Below are 14547 nucleotides of genomic sequence, written 5' to 3' on the forward strand. Positions count from 1 at the left end.
GACCCACAGAGACTGTGCAAGGGTGGGGCAGACAGAGCCTGCCTGAGAAACATGCTGTGCTGCTGAGCACGAGTTGCCCATGTAAGTCTTCCAGCCAAAGCTTGCTTCCGGCACTCCAGCCCTTCCTTCCCCCAACCCTCTAACCCTCTACCCCACATAAACCAAACCCTCCGCTCCTCTCCTGCACCCATACCCCCTCCCAGACCCTGCATCCCAATCGTCTGCCCTAAGTCACAACCCAAACCCTAGGACCCTTTCCTGGACCTCGGTCCCCTACCCCAGGTCATAACCCTTTCCTGCCTAAGATCACAACCCACGTGCCTGCACCCCCTCATGCATTACATTCATCTGCCCCACAACCCCCTCATTCACCAAAACTCCCTCCCAGACCCCACACATCCTCCTGAAGCCCACTCTATTACTCCAAACTCCCTTTTGTACCCAACCTACTTTCAGACCCCACACCTCCATTAATATAATGGAAGAGTGCAGCCCTTGACCATTTTCCAATTTCTTGGAGTGGCCCCCCATCAAAAATTATTGCCTACCCCAGGTTTACAACCTTAGTCCAAATAAAGGGTCATATCATACTCTCCCATATGTCCAGTAATAGTGATGAAAGAGCTACAAAATTCATTCCTTTAGGCTAAAATCTGACAAAGGGAGGCAGTGAATTATCAAATCCCTATCTTCCTCTATACTTCTGTGAACAGAAGTTGGATGTTTGGCTGGATGCTGAGGGAGACTATGGGGCACTGCTGAAGGAGAACCACCAAGACATTTACTGCCAGAAAAGCCACACGGAATTTCCCTTGTTAGTTAATATTTATGGCTATGTTTATACTGCAGAGTTTTTGTGCAAAAATGGCTATTTTTGCACAAAAACTCAAGGAGCATCCACACCATAAGCGCGTTTTTGTGCAAGAAAATTTACAGTGAATTGACAGAACAGAGGGGTTTTTGTGGTATAGGTAGTCCTCTTTCTATGAGGAATAACTCCTTTTTGCACAAGAGCTCTTGCACAAAAAGGTATATATGGATGGGAAACGGTTTTTTGCACTAAAACAGCCTGTCGAAAGAAGCACAGGTGTCCTGGTGACCATTCTATGAATGGCAATCAGAGTTTTCTTGTGAGAGAGCGTCCATGTAGTTTGGATGCTCTCTTGCTCAAAAGCGCATTGCTTATCCATTGCGCTTTTGCAGTGTGGATGCACTCTTCTTGCAGAAGATTTCTTCCACAAAAAGCTTCTTGCGCAAGAAGCCTGCAGTGTAGACGTAGCCTAGGTAACAAACACTGGCTGTACAAATAAAGACACTGTGGTGGTTAGTTTCATCACCCAAAGCACACAACTATATCACTTGCATTTAAGAAGCAGTTGCTTGTTAGCAAGTATCTAGCTGGCCCATATTAGCAGTCCAGAGAAGGAACCCAGATCATATGTTCTAAGCCAATGTGTTATACTTATGTTAGATTATGCCTATCTGTGGCCAGATCCCTGGTAGCTGAGCAGCCTAGTGGCTAGGTGGCTGAGTAAATGAGCAGAAAAAGGGAAGTGCTGTCCTTCTTCCTTCGTGCTCCTGGTCCAGGAACTCCAAGACACTCACTAGTCAAGTCCTTACATTTGAGGTGTGGCCCAAGAGTCCAGTTTCTCCTTAGCTGGGGCTTCTCAGTAGGTGCCCCCCTTTTCCCAGTGGGGTAAAGTAGGGCTTATTTGCTTCCATGGCTGCTGAGTGGATGGGCTCTGGAGTGATCGCTTAGCTCACTGAACCAGCCTCTTGCTTTCTTTCTAGTCAGCCCCAAACTGAGCCAGTCTCCTTTATTTTCTCTTCCTTCCAGGCCTGGCATTGGTTGCAGGTGAAGTGGGATGGGGCTAGCTGGGCCCAGAGGCTTTCATTAGCCCCTGGGATGCTGGGTCCTCCTTTTTCTACTCTCTCATACATTTCCCCCCCCCCCCCCATTATGTTTCCTTTCAAGGTCAGCCCCCATTCCAAGTGCACTCCACCTTCCCGAGAGAAGTCTGCATCTACATGGGCCCTCCCAGCCCAGAGTTGGACCCAGAAAGAGGAGGGTTGAAGGCAAAGGTACTGCCACATGATTCTGGGGTTTGTGTCCTTCATTGCATGCAGCCAGAGGAGGGGAGCCTGGTCTGTGACCAGGCTAAAGTGTCTCCCGAGAAGGTCATAGTGCAGTGAGTCCACTGCCCACTTCACCACTAGCATTTCCTTCTTGATCATGGAGTAGGTCTTCTCCCTTGCGCCTAACTTCGTGCTGATGTATGGGTGTTCGTGTTCATAGCAGGCCTTGGTCCACTGGATCCTGTTGGAACTCTCATTTTTTAGGAGATTGGGGAGAGGGGCCGCGATGGAGGAGAACCCCAGGATAAAGCGGCGATAGTAACCAGCTGGCCCCAAAGCTGTCTGTCTTTGTTTTTTGAAGATGGAGGGGTGCATCGTTGGAGGGCTTGAGCTTTTTCTGATCAGGAGTTGGACAGTGCCTTTCCCTAAATTGTAGTCAAGGTAGTTGGTCTCATCTCTCCCGAGGTGGCATTTAGCAAGGTTCACTATCAGTCTGGCCTATTTGAGTGAGTGTGGCAAGATAGCCACATGTCATGTTGTAGGTGAGTCTTCCAGTTGCAGCTATAAATCACCGCATCATCTAAATAAGTAGCTGTATACTGGCTGGGGCGGGTGGTGAAGAATGTGGTCCAGTAGCCACTGGAACATGGTGAGGGCGCCGTGCAAACCGAAGGGCATGGTTTGGAACTGGATGAGTCCAAAGGGGGTGAAGAATGCCATCTCCTCCCTGGACTTGGGTGTGAGGGGGATCTGCCTGTACCCTTTGGTTATGTCCAGGGTGATGATATATTCTGTCTCTTCAAGCCATCTCTTGAACTTGAACTAGGCCCAAAACCTCTCAGGGTTCCTCCTGTACAAAAATTCAGAAGGTGAGAAGCCCATGGAGGCCTGGGAAACTTCCAGAATGGTGAACATGAGGGATGGGAGAGCTGGTCCCAGTGATGCACATCAGTCAGGATGAATTTACAGAGCATAGCTTTTACAGTCCTATTGAAGTGTGCCACTAGGCCATCCATTTGGGGATGGTATACAGCTGTTCTGAGAGTTACCTTACCTTACCTAGTACAAAGATAGCTTCCCCAATTATCACCCCTAATATCATCTCATAGACACTAACCTCCCTCCCTCCCTCATCCCCCCCACTCTAAAATATGATTTGTCAATTTTATATGTGTTCACTTTTTTTTGATTGTATCCCTTTTGTATATATGGTCATGCCAATTTTCTTCCACAATTTGATCTGAGGAAGTGGGTCTGGCCCACGAAAGCTCATCACCTAATAAACCATCTTGTCAGTCTTTAAGTGCTGCATAGTCCTGTCTTTTGTTTCAGCAAGACCAGACTCACATGGCTACATATCTATTACTAGTCAGAAGAAGTGGACCAAAATCTATACCAATGTCTTTTCCCTCCTTCAGGGCCCCACGGTGGATATGGCATAGGCAAGTCACATGCCCTCTCCCTGGTGAGGCCAATGCACCAAGAGCTGGTAGTGAATCTCTTACATTTGTGGGTCCTTTTCTACCTGGTATAGATGGTCTCCCTGAATCTCAAAACTGGGGAGCCATTTTGCTTGATGGGGGGTCAGTGGTCTCTCCATTCACTGCTGCCACCCAGTCATACACTCGGATCAGGGTTTCATCTACTCATTGTTCTCCCACAAAGTCTGAGAGGTGCATCAGGACAGCTGATTGGGTAATGGGGCTGAATCATCCTTCAGTGAGTCAGCCAGAGCCCTGACTCATCTGGGCTGGTGCTGGGCATTGGGAGGTCCCCTCCCCAGGATCTATAATTTCCTCCACACTGGCAAGAACCGCTGCTTCTGATCTATCTGCTTGTAAGGACAGGGGTCGACACTCCCCAAAAGTGGGTCCCACCAGTTCGGTCAGCAGTTCAAAATAGCCCCAGTCCCTGTCCAGGATCACCAGATAGGCAAGTGTCACGGTGAATCAGAGCCAGTGGGAGCTGTGAGGCTCTGTGGCTGCGAAGCCGATAAGTAAACACTGGAGCAGCCCATTAGCAGCTTTCTCAGAGTGGGCCTACAGCCCACTTCGAGAAACACTGTCCTGGACCAAATGGACGAGAAGTGTCTTCAGCCTTCTCTCTCCCCTCCCATTTGTTATTCTTTTGAATACCTTATTTTTATTGCATTAGTAGCCCATTTCATGACTTTGATGCATGATTTGCATGCATGATTTATCCCTGTCATATAAGATGATAAATTTTCACGCTAGGATCTGTAAATCTGCATTTATTCATGCCAAATATAAGCAAATAGAAACATTCATTTTCTCTAAGCTTATAGAAACTTTTTTTTAATTTTAAGAATAACTGAAATGTACTAACATCAAGAAATAGAACTGTGCACCAACACTGCATGCACCAGTAGTAAATAACATTACAGCCAGTGGCAGCCTTAGAATGTTAACCCTAATCCTGTGTGTCAAAAGGTCGCTTTTCTTGAATTTGCCCTCATAAACTGAAAGTGTCAGAGATTTTCAAGCAATAACATAGCAAGTGATGTCAGTCTCTTGTCAGCCATTGTCTATTGAAGATATGTTTTAATAAACCTGAACTTTGGAAAATTACACTAATCACTCACAACTGTGACCAGCAGTGTGAGCAGAAGCATCAAAGCTATCCACACATTAGGAAAACTATCCTTCAGCTCTGCATTATACATGAATTGGAAAACGTTAAGTGAAGAATAATTCCCAAGTTGCAAAATGTGATGGATGTTGTCCAATTTAACAGAGGTCTTTATCACTGATGCCCATTCCCACGTGTCTCCCTCTGTGAAGATTCATACAGTTGTTCAAAAGTGTTCTGTCTGCCAGCATCTTTAGGTCATACAACCATCCTCTTCTCCAATCTTTCGGGGTACTTTGTTTGTCCAAACCATTATTTGATATTCAAGCACTGCTAATGAGGAAACAACAACAAAAAAACCCTCCCTCTTGAATTTTTCTTCTGAGCTTCCCATCACCTCATCCCTGCCCTCATAACTAAACTGTGTCTTCCGCCCATGCATACAAGTTTCCTGGAAGACAGGCTCAACTCCTAAGTTCTCCACCATTTTTTGGGCAGTAGTGATGGCATCTTCAAATATATTCTCTCTCTCTAGGCCACAGGAAAAATCATGGCAGCTTCTCATCAAAGCAGCAGTGGTTGTGATGATCATCAACTGAGTTTGTAATCCCTTGCTTACAGTGTTGACTTGGAACAGGCGATCCTACAACTGAGACCAGAAACTTGAAGTCAGTGATCTGGTTTGCCAGGCTTTGTACTTCCTGTCAGATTCTGGCCTTGGCTTTACTCGACTGTGCCAGTTCCATCAGGGCATTATAAACTTCAGTCACTTGGTTCCTCACTGGCCTTATGCCCTCAGTGAGGCTCTTCCAGCAAGTATCACTTAGTGGCTTCATAGTCAGATTTCAGGCCAGTGTAAAGGGTGTGAATGCATCCCCCCCGCACCCGGTGATCCTCCAAGTAAGCATGAGGCTGGGGCAGCACGTTGCCCCAGCCTCCCTCCCCCATGTTCCGGCTGGCCCGGAAGGTCGGGGTGATTTCCCTCTCCCAGGAGCGAGGCCAGGGATGGGGCGGGGCTACGGGGGTGGGGCAGCCACCAGCTCTTCCCACAGCTCGCACCACCCCCCAGAAATTCCTACGTTCAGGCCTGGCTTTGTAATAAGATCATTCGCGAGAATCTTCCACCTAATGGGGCTGAAAACAGGATGCATATCTTTCGCTGTACTCTGAAAATTAGATAATAGATCTAAAGAAGATGCTGCATCTGACTCAACCAGGTTGTGGAAATGGCAGCCACAAGAAACCTCTTGGATTCAGTGCAAGGATCCTGGCCTGTTTCTTCCCTCCACTGTTTCTTCCCTCCATGTTCAAACTATTGGCATTGTCTTGGTCATAGCAGTCCTGAAGTTTTATTTTATTCTCGTTCAAAATGTTTATAAATAGTTCTCGTTCACTGCCTGGCAATTCCCCACCTCTTATATCCCCACAAGGGTATGGCTGATTACATTATAGGATGTTTAAGGAATATGTCGTTCTCAGAAGGTTCCATGAAAATCGATAAAGATCCAGAACATTCTAGGAAGTTAGTGAAAAACAAAGCCACGTATGGTATACCTGAAATGTTTCACTTCAAATATTCCATTTTCCCTTTTCCCACTAACACAAACAGCACTCAGAGCTTAGTGCCACCCAAGCCCAGCACCCCAGGGAGGCGCCTGGGTCACCCGCCTCCTAAATCCAGTCCTGAGAGTACAACTAATGTCTCTGTTCATCATTTTCTCTAGGGTATCATTCTCTCAAATTGTGTGTCAGGACCCCGAGATAGGTCACAATTCTGTTTTAATGGGGTCATCAGGGCTGGAGTTAGTCTTGCTGGAGTTTGGGGCTGAAGCTTAATTCAAGCCCCACTACACAGGGCTGAATTCAGGGCTCACACTTCAGCTTCATCCCTGGGCAGTGGGGTTCATATTACAGGCTTCCTACCCAAGGCTGAAGCCCTCAAGCTTAAGCTCTGGCCCACCTCCTGGCTTTGCCCACCCTCCCTCAAGCAGCAGTGCTTAGGCTTCAGCTTTTGGGAGCTCTCCCTGCCTGTGGTGGTGGAGTTTGGGCTTCAATCCCTCTTCCTGGGATCATGTAATAATTTTTATTGTCAGAAGGGGATTGCAGAGCAATGAAGTTTGAGAAACCCTGTTTTAGGAAAGTGGTTTTCCCCCTCCCCTCTTTTAATTCAGTCTTTATTGGCAGAGGAGTTGTAATCCATGATATTTAGAGGAGAAGGTAAATGAGATGCAAGACACAATATAAAGGTCATTCTTATCCTATCTCCCACGCCAAATGGCAAAGCAGGTGTTAATTTCAAAATGCCTTTTCCCATTCAGTATCGTCTCTTCTCTTTATACACAGAATAGCTGGGAGAGTCCGTTTTAAAGACTGTTTCTGATTTCAGTCCTCTGGAATGAGGTGTTGCCCTCCCCAATGATCATCAGGAGACAGTACACTGGTGACTTGTCTTTTTGAAAATTGGATAATCAGTAAATTCCTGGAACAACTTTGCAATGGTTTTGAGGTTTTCCTGCCTTTTACCAGCTTATTAAGTTTAGTTGTCTTACTGCAGACACAGCAAACCTGGAAAGAAAATTGCAAGGGTGTGGGTAACCTGTGTGGCCATACCTTGGTATAAATCAGGAGTATTTCAGTTGAAGTCAATGGAGTTATGCTTTTGTGAAATTGATGTAAGAGGAGAACTAGCCGATAATATATGGACATAGCCATCCCAAGTGCAACTGAGTCCTCAAGTGACTGCAGCCTCTCAGATCTGACTGAGACTTCAATGTTTATGTGCCCCTAGGCGCATAACTATTTCAGACCAATGGCCCATTTAGCCCAGTATCCGGTCTTCTGACACTAGCCAACGCCAGGTGCCTCAGAGGGAATGAACAGAACAGGTGATCATCGAGTGATTCATCTGCTGTTGCCCATTCTCAGCTTCTGCCAAACAGGCTAAGGACACCATTCCTGCCCATTTTGGCTAATAGCCATTAATTACCATTGATGGAGATTTCCTCCATGAATGTATAGTTCATTTATTCAACCTTGTTATGAGTCTTGGCCTTCACAACAATGGACTAACTGGCAATACCCCATTTCTCTTTTTTTTAAAAAAAAACACATTACTTTAATGGGATTTTTCAATGCTTGTTTTGGCAGGCGCCCCCATTAAATGATCCAAGGTCCTTGGACGGTGGTTTGTTTATTTCTCAGCAGTTCTGTTTCTTGTGGAAGAGACTTGGCTCCCTTCCTACTAGCATGTGAGGAACCTGAGAATGCCCTGTGTTGTCAAGGCAACAGCATTTGCTTGGCAGCAGGAGAAAAAGAAACAAGAACATCCTCCACAGAATCAAGTCTTGTCAGAGGTCATATGAGCATGTGGCCTAGTCTGTTCAATGTGACCAGCACCTACTTATGATAATGGAAGAGATCACACAAAGATGTATTTAGTGTGCTGGAGTATAAATGCTTCTAAGCACCAACTAAAGTATATGCAGATAGGTGGCCACAATTGTGCCTTCACTTCAATATACTTGTTATGCTGTGTAAAGGTATCACATACCAGTAAGGAAATGTCTCCATAAATCAAATGCTTAAAATCATTTTTCTTGCATAGTTCTGTTCAGTAGATATTTTTTTCAGTTTGGCAGTTTTATCTGTAACTCCAGAAGAATCCTTGTTGATCTTTGTTATACGAATCTCAGTTTTTATGTTGCTCAGTTCACTTTCCCTCAATTACAGAATTTTTCTTACCTTCGCCAACTTATTTTTAAATGGGCCAGATTCTTAGCTGATATAATTCAACATAGCTCCATTGAAGTCAGTGGTGCTATGACAACAAGGAGTCCTATTACACCTTAAAGACTAACAGATTTATTTGTGCATAAACTTTCTGGGTCACATATGTACCAGCTGAAGATCAGGTGAGTTTGGGGGTAGAAAAACTGTTTTGCTGGCTCTTGCCATATCAAGACCATTAGAAATCAAAATTCTCTGGTTAGCCAATTAATAGGAATGCACATGCATGCAACTATGCAAAAGTGCCTGCAGCAGCACACAAAGGCAATAGATACTGGGAGTCTTCATACATTTTCAAAAAAGACTTGCAGTATTTCTGTAAATCTCTTCAGCCCACAACTTGAAAAAATTGTGCATTTTTATTACTATTGGAAAAGTAAATGCATGTTCTCAGTGATAGTCAGCCATAGTTCTCGCATTAGAAATCAACTGACAGTATCTAGAGTGTATTAATATATCCAGTGTTATCAAAAATGAGTGAGGTCAAAAGATCACATAATCACAGTTATTAAGTATTTGCTTTCAGCAGTTATGCACTCTTACTAAGATCCTCTATTACAGTCTTCTTGAGTATCATAAACTAATAGGTCTTTGTCATCTGGCATTTGGAGAAGGTTCAGAGAAGAACAAGAAGAATGATTTAAGGTCTAGAAAACATGACCTATGAGGAAAGACTGAAAGAATTGGGTCTGCTTAATTTGGAAAAGAGAAGATTGAGAGGGGACATAACAGCTTTCAGGTACCTAAAAGAGTGTTACAAGCAGGAGGGGAAAAAATTATTCTCCTTAACTCTAATGCTAGGACAAGAAGCAATGGGCTTAAATTGCAGCAAGGGAGGTTTAGGTTGGACATTAGGAAAAACTTCCTAACTGTCAGGGTGGTTAAGCACTGGAATAAATTGTCTAAGGAGATTATGGAATCTCCACTATTGGAGATATTTTAAAATCAGGTTAGACAGACATTTATCAGGGATGGTGCTTCCATGACAAACTGTGGTGGGTCTTTTTTTTTTTTTTTTTCCCCTCAACAAATTTTACCTAGACAACCCTAGGGATTCCTTGAAATTCTTTCAAGCTGAAAAGGGTTCCAGAGCCATAGTAAATAAAATATATTTATTTATGACGGTGATAAATTTATAGTATTCTAAGATTTTTAATTGACTGTGTCAGTAATGAATTTACAATATTTATTATATTTATTCAACGATTTGTAGTTGAACGTATCAGAAATATAAGGATGGGAACAGCAAGGGGAATAGTATCTGCTCTAAAGATATCAAGCTATACTAATTAATAACAGTGATAACTACAAACTCTATGTACTACCGAAACAACTATAACACTAAGCTATACAACAAGGAAATCAAATCATACATACCAACTTACACAGCACACGGAACATTTCAAAGATATCAGTTCAGTTGCGAAGGCCTTGGTTACACCCAAGATTCAGGGGAGGTGGCTGGTCGGTTGATCAGGCCAGCAGCACTTTGAAGTATACGGGAAGGCACATGCACAGTGGTGTGTGTGTTGTGAAGACCTCCTCGAGCAAACTGTGCGATGGGTATTTATCCCCAAGTGCACATCGCTTTCCCATGCTTGCATATTACCCTATGTGGCCCAACGGTCACCAAGTGGGAGTATGTATCACAGGGGCTGGGCCAAAACTGTGCAGGTTTCATGAGACCAGGTAAGCCCCGCAGTTCTCACGCCAAGGTGATGGGTGGGAGAGTCCAAGGCTATTTTCCCCTTTTCACACCTTCCCTTTTCTAAAGACAATGGTATGCAGGAAGGGTGCGGCCGGTTTCTCCCAAGGAGTACTGCGGCCCACTTTAGCAAGAGCGGCCTGGCCAAACTTTTTACTAGGGGGCGGGTTTTTTTTTCTAACAGCCAAATAAAATTGGGAAAAATTGGTATAGATGGGTTTTGGTCCTGCCATGAGGGCAGGGGACTGGACTTGATGACCTCTCGAGGTCCCTTCCAGTTCTAGGATTCTATGATCTTCAGATGTTTGCCTTCCCACATTTGACACCTTAATGTTTTATTATATGGTTAGCAGTACCACACAGCATATATCATGTTATTGTTCAATGTTATATGACTGTTATTTCTTCTCTGTTCAGTTCCAGTGCCCCTGGAGCTATTCTTTTATTTTTAATATGACTGTGTTTATTACCATTTATTAATAAAGTCGCTTTGTGTATATGGCTAGGTCTACACTATAGCCTTTTTTCGAAAAAAGCTATGTAAATCGCGCTACGCATTTTGCGTAGCTTTTTCCAATTGCTTTTCCATCTAGATGGGGCCAAATGGGGGGAAAAGCCTCCTCTTTCGGAGGATCCCTTATTCCTTGCAGAACAAGGCATATAGGGCTCCCCAAAAGAGCGCGTTCGCTCTTCCACAAAAAAAAGCAGAAGAGCAAACGGGTTCCCGGACATGACCTGATCAAAAGTGATTTCAGTTTAAGACAATCTAATTTTCCCCTCTCCTCTTTCTACTTTCGTTTTCTTGGGAGTCTTTTCTTTAATCCCATACCTATAAAAACCTAAAAGATCAATACAATTTTAATACAATTTTAATCTTAAAGGAACTCTCAAACTGCCACAGATTGGGGTGCGTACAGAGAATTTAGACTCAATTTAACGCTGCTCTGCGTTTGTGGAATTGTTGCTGTCAATGTAAAGTGGGTATGTCAGAAACTGAAATGCTGTCCAGTTATAATGGTAATGATTCACAACAATTTTGGGGGGGAAAAACACATAAACTGGAGGGTTACTGTGAATTAGGCCTTTCAAAAATATATTTCGTTGAAATAATTGGGCATTTGTTGGAGATTTTGAGTCTAGGAGTCCAGATTAAAAAAATATAAAATCTCTTAACAGTTAAGATGTTAGAAATTTGTCTCAACATGGACAGATGTATAAAAAATTTATTCCTAACATCTCAGCAGAAATATCAGACACCCTGTCCCTAATCTCCTCCATATAATGTGATATATTTATGTAAAATATGGAAGAAAATAGCAAAACCTTTCAAATAGATTTGGTTCTGCAATGTGAGAGAATCTGCTCTCTGCCTGTAATTCCATTCCCCATCTCTAGTCTCTCCCCATGTTGGCTGAACATCACTGCTCTTCCAATGCTTAAAGCATTCTCATCACAATGGAGAGAGGCCAGGGGCAGTATAGTGGAAAAAAAATCAAATAAAGCAGACAAAAACTTGAGAGACTCACTCCCTTGAAGTGTCACAATATGAACTAGCCAAGTAAAAAATAATGGCTATTCTCCTGTCTCATTAAGTGACTTAAATGAATTACAACCTCTTTCAGAGGAAGTTCTCTGGACTGTTTCTGCGGGCGCTTGTGTAATTTGCTTGGTAAGATGTGGAAGTCAGTTTTGTTCACTTTGTGTGGGCCTGATTTTTCTCTGGACCCCAATGTAAATCAGGAGCAGCTTGATTGAAGGCAGTGCCCTTACTCCAGTGTCAAAGGGATGTTAGAAGAGCAGTAACAGGCTGATTAGGCAACTTTGCAGTTCACAGAACTGTGTCCACGATTTCTTCCACTTACATTTCACACTGGTGGGTGGCTCTACAAATACTCTACAGGTGTGCATTTCTGGGTCTTATGGTTTAAGTGCTTGTAGGAAACCATGATATAATGCCCCTTAATGTATGACTTTGTGACTGGTTATTACTTTAGCAGGACTATGGTACTTTGAGAGCCTGCAGCCCGTTACTTCCTTCCTTCTAAGCAGCATTTGGTGGACAGGCTTGCTGACAGACCTAGGTATTCTAGTAAATAGTACTCAGAAGGTATGCTTTCAAAATGGTTTCATGAGAGCCCGTGAAAGGGAGGTAGAGAAGTGTACGTTATTCTTCAGTGTGCCAGTTACAGGATGCCTCTTGAGCCTCAAGGGGATTTAACCAGATGGCAAGTGGGAGTGTTACCATAGCCACCATCCTCCATCAAGTTTCCTTCTATGGAGCGCCATGGCAAGAACCACAAGGCAGGGGTGAGAAGTTAGATGCTAAATTACTCTATGCCATAGGCAGTCTGGCCATGTCACCTTTGCCATCGGCCCTGAGGCAAGCTGGCCCTTTATCGGTCCTGCAGCAAAAGTATTTGCTTTTCAGCTTTCACATCCAATTCCCTTGTCTAGTGCAGAGGAGAGGCAGGGCCCCTGTGTGCAGGGACTACAACTTTGACTAGCCTTTTGGTAGCTCTCACAAATTTCTGAGAAGGCTCCTTGCACACATGTGAGGGTCAATTATTGTATGTCCCTTATTGATTCATTGTACTGTAATATAGGATGGCTCAATCCTGGTCACATTAATTACTCAATGGGAATAGGCCCATGTATTGTACAGGAGGCCAAATGATTTGACTGTGATATAGACCGGAATAGACCCACAAAGCACACTGTACCAATCCCAGTCTCTTTGATTGGCAGGCTTTCTAATTTTTGTATGATTTTTGTGACTCTTGTCTGAACCGTCTCCAGTTTTTTAATACCCTTCTTGAATTGTAGGTGCCAGAACTGGACACACTATTCCAGCAGGTGGCTCGCATTAGGCCTTTCAGCCACAGTATAACACTGCGAGCTTGTCACCACCACAACACCTCCTGCAGGTTAGTTCAGGGATTAGCTTAGTCCAGTGGTCCCCAAACTTTTGGGGCTGCCGGGGGCGGGGCCGCACATGTGCTGCGTGCCCGGTGCTGGTGCCACCCATGCGCCGCACTCCCAGGGCCAGTGCTGCTCCTGTGCTGCACGCCCAGGGGTGGAACAGCCCATGTGCTGCATGCCCGGGGTTGGCACCGCTCCTGAGCCACGTGCCCAGGGGTGGGGTCGCCCATACACCGCACACATGGGGCTGGAACAGCCCATGCGCTGTGCTGCACACCCTGTGCTGCAGCGCCCGGGGGGTGGCACCTCACCTGTGCCGCGCGCCTGGGGGCAGGGCTGGCCCCAATCACTTGGCGGGTGCTCAGAAATGGCCCGGCGGGCGCCATGGCACCCGCGGGACCACGTTGGGGACCACTGGCTTAGTCAGTTGGATGTGCCACCTTTTGATTGGTGTCTCACTCGTCATCACTCTATTCTCCTGCCTCCTGCTCTCCATCACTCCCCTTGTATGCCAATGTTCCCTGGGTCACTTCCCCATAGCCTGGTACCCTTGTCCCTTTGTATCAGGCTGGAGCTTCCCTCACTCTGCTGCTCTGAGCCTGCTCAGCACTGCCCTGTCCAGGGTGCTTCTGCCTTGATGGTCGGGTCCCAACTGCACTCTGCTCTACTGAGCAGCTTCTTATATCTGAGCTGCCTGCAGCAAGCTGCCTCCTGATTGGCCCCTAACAAGCTTATCCCTCATTGGCTGGGTTCTGAATAGGCTCCTTCCAGCCTATTTTAGCCCCTCCAAAGTGAAGAGCTCGTTTTCAGCTGATTATCTACCACAATCCTCATCTTTTTGAGATTTACTGATTCCCAAAATGTTGCCCCCAGGATTGCTGATGTAAGGAGAGGCAAAGGGGACAGAACAGTGGCCAGAGCTCCAGACCCCTTAAATCGCTGCTGTAGACCCTGACTGTGCAGTTGGAGCAGTGCAGAACAGTTGACAGGGGGAAGAATAACCCCCAACCCGCCCTTTCTGCCTGGAGCCCCGCCCATTCCATAGCCAGTTTTTAATTGATTTAATGTGTCATGTTAATTTTATATAGTTCTGGGTTTTTTAATCAATATGTCATGTGGTAACTAAGTCAAATATCTTACAGATGCCTAGATGCCTAAGTATATTACATCAACTCCTAGCCTGCTGACGAGGGTGGGGGGCAAAGTGGGCAACTTTCCCAGTGCCCTACACTGAGGCTCCCAGTTGCTGCTGCTGCTACTCCAGCAGCATTGATGCCCAGAGCTTCAGACTGTTTAAATTGCTGCTGGAGCACTGCACATCATGCTCCAAAATGCACTAAGCTGTCCCAGCCCCACCCCTTCTACCTGGCAAGGTGTCAGCTCCCCTGATCAACAGTATTATCTTTAGCAATCAAATTTGTAATCTCATAAAATGATATCAAGTTTGTATGACAGGATGTATTTTTCATATA

The 14547-nt window shown here is 45.1% G+C and overlaps 1 long non-coding RNA gene across 2 annotated transcripts in view; it reads left to right on the forward strand.

The window, feature by feature from the left end:
- The window catches only part of LOC112543929 (uncharacterized), a 94779-nt gene that overhangs the window by 10174 nt on the left and 70058 nt on the right, over positions 1 to 14547 (forward strand). For both annotated transcript variants that reach the window (XR_012906314.1, XR_012906313.1), the window contains one exon: positions 1976 to 2082. This is a non-coding gene — a long non-coding RNA (uncharacterized LOC112543929). The remainder of the gene's footprint in view (positions 1 to 1975; positions 2083 to 14547) is intronic.

This window comes from Pelodiscus sinensis, chromosome 10 (genome assembly GCF_049634645.1).
Source record: "Pelodiscus sinensis isolate JC-2024 chromosome 10, ASM4963464v1, whole genome shotgun sequence".
Taxonomy (NCBI): Eukaryota; Metazoa; Chordata; order Testudines; family Trionychidae; genus Pelodiscus; species Pelodiscus sinensis.